At 43.2% G+C, this 2,500-nt stretch overlaps 1 protein-coding gene across 2 annotated transcripts in view; it reads right to left on the bottom strand.

The window, feature by feature from the left end:
- Positions 1–2,500, bottom strand: part of LOC143299843 (uncharacterized) — a 108,132-nt gene that overhangs the window by 11,265 nt on the left and 94,367 nt on the right. The window lies entirely within an intron of this gene.

Genomic DNA, 2,500 nt, shown 5'->3' with positions numbered 1-2,500 from the left:
AACGACATTGACAACGGAAAATGCTCCATCACACACACACTGTCTGTGTCACCGGAAGTGTACGCTACTCCTCTTCCGGTTGCGAGCCAACACCGAGTATTAATTAAGTGGATAATTTGACCGCCAGACGCACAAATAGAGGGGAAACAGATCAGGTACATATAGTTACCACAAACTGTGCGTGCTCGTGCATGATTACGTGTGGAACTCGTACTTGTGCGGCTTTGTGTGTGTGTGTGTGTGTGGGTGTGTGGTGTGTGTGCATGCGCATGTGCGTGTGAGCCCGCGTGTACATGTGTTGCTGTTCGTTTTGATTGGTTGGTTGGTTGGTTGGTTGGTTCTTGGTTTCTATTTCCCAGTACCTCCTAATGGATACGAACCCAGCGATATTGTTCTGAACTTAAATGTGAGCTAAATATTATGGATATCGTGACTACCGAGAGCTGCATGCCAGTCTTGAATGTTGCGATCAGTAAGTCTTCCATGTTTAGTGTCAAAAAACCTTTGGTATCACCAACGTCTTGTGTTCCTTGTGTTTCTGGCACAATCCCAAAAGATCTGGGCGTTGGGAACCAAAATGCTTTCGGTATCATCTCTCAGATTTCAGAATACATTTACTTTGAGTGTACGGACTTCGAGCAGGTAAAGTCTGAACTAAAACTAACGCACCATATATGAAAGTGTACATAAGTGGTAAAATATCAACCAGTTTTTCTATTAATCAAAATGTACAGGTATCAGTGTTGATTTCCAAAATGCGTGGGACATACATACGCTAGCCACATTATTTTATGATTGCTTAAAAGACTCAAATTCTGAATGATTGTCAAGTAACAGTTATCTATTCGGGTCGACAGGGAAGTTCACTAGCTGACCAGAGAATGTTAAAAAAAAAGTACATGCTATCAATTTCCAGACAGGCTAAATGTTCGGCCTGTATCACAGATACACATAATCTAAAAGCTGGGCCAGCAGTCTTGCAGTTGTGTTATCAATGGTTTCTCTAATGCAACGGGAATTCAGTTGCAGCTTAGTCGTTTGAAAAGGACTAAGGTACTATATGATTCTCAAACTAAAAGGCAAAGCTGCACTGGCTCTTTGTGCTGCAGCACTGGGGGGGGGGGGGGGGGGGGGGGGGGGAGGGGGGGGTTAGCTTGCCTTTAGGAACCATCCCCAACACCGACTGTCCTAAAAACCCTCTTGGCTGAGAGAGTGGGGGATGTAACTTGAGCAAGACACTCTCCGCTTTAAAGAGAGGCAGATAGAGAGACACACACACAGACAGTCAGATAGACAGAGAAAGAGACAGAGAGGAACAGACAAAGACACAATGATAGAGACAGAGAAAGAAAAAGAGAGAGACAGACAGAGACAGAGGGATGTTTTAGTGGGGGGCGGGGGGTAGGGAGTAGGGGGGTGGGTGGGGGGCAGGAGGCGGATATAGGAAGACGCGCGGAAGTGAATCATATTGACCCATCAGTAATAGCAATATTTAGGCACTAATTACGAAATGGATCGCCTTTTTGTTTTCCAGGTGAAAAGAAAAAAAATCATTATTAAAGGCAGCTAATAATTAACACACGAAATCTGAACTCGGAGATGGAAGGCAAAAGCTAGAAATGCATTAGCGATGGATATGGGCGATCTGACCTAGAGCAGAAACGCGTGCGGAGAAAAAAAAAAACTAATCAGAAGTTCCGCATTACTCCCAAAAGATTAAAAATTCATCGTCATGTTCACGGTATGAATGCACACACCACGACTCATTTCTCAGAAGTGAAAAAGACACTTGTAATCTTTTAAAAAAGAAGAAGATTTCTTAACTTTTTTTTTTTAGCCCGACAAAAGATTTTAATCTTATAGATGGTTTTAAACATAAGTGATAGGGAGTTCAACCTCCTTCCAAAATAATTCTGCCTGTCTGTCTGTCTTTCTCACTCTCTCTCTCTCTCACACATACACACACACGCACACACACACACACACACACACACACAAACACACACACACACACACACACACACACACACACACACACACACACACACACACACACAGAGAAGAGACAATTTAACCATAATATGGCCGTAACAAAAACGATACACCAGCCCACCGGTCGCTCTATCCTTCCCTCAGCTGACACATCTTATGGTGTTCGAGGTCACAGCGACACAGCGATGCATGCGCAAAACCACTTATCATTTAAAAAACAACAACATATATATATATATATATATATATATATATATATATATATATATATATTGATGTATAGCAATCTATCATCACTCTGAGACCAAAAATATTAAGCGCTTTACAAGCACAATCATCTAGCAAAACAGGCTGCCTTCCTAGGTATACCCGACTGACAGATGCCACCAGGCATTCACAGGCTTCAGCCAAACACACGGACACACATGTGGGGTGATGGCCTAGAGGTAACGCGTTCGCCTTGGAAGCGAGAGAATCTGAGCGCGCTGGTTCGAATCACGGTTCAGCC

This window comes from Babylonia areolata, chromosome 25 (assembly GCF_041734735.1).
Source record: "Babylonia areolata isolate BAREFJ2019XMU chromosome 25, ASM4173473v1, whole genome shotgun sequence".
Taxonomy (NCBI): Eukaryota; Metazoa; Mollusca; class Gastropoda; order Neogastropoda; family Buccinidae; genus Babylonia; species Babylonia areolata.
The sequence above is the reverse complement of the archived record's forward strand: the minus strand, read 5'-3'. Positions and strand labels throughout refer to the sequence as shown.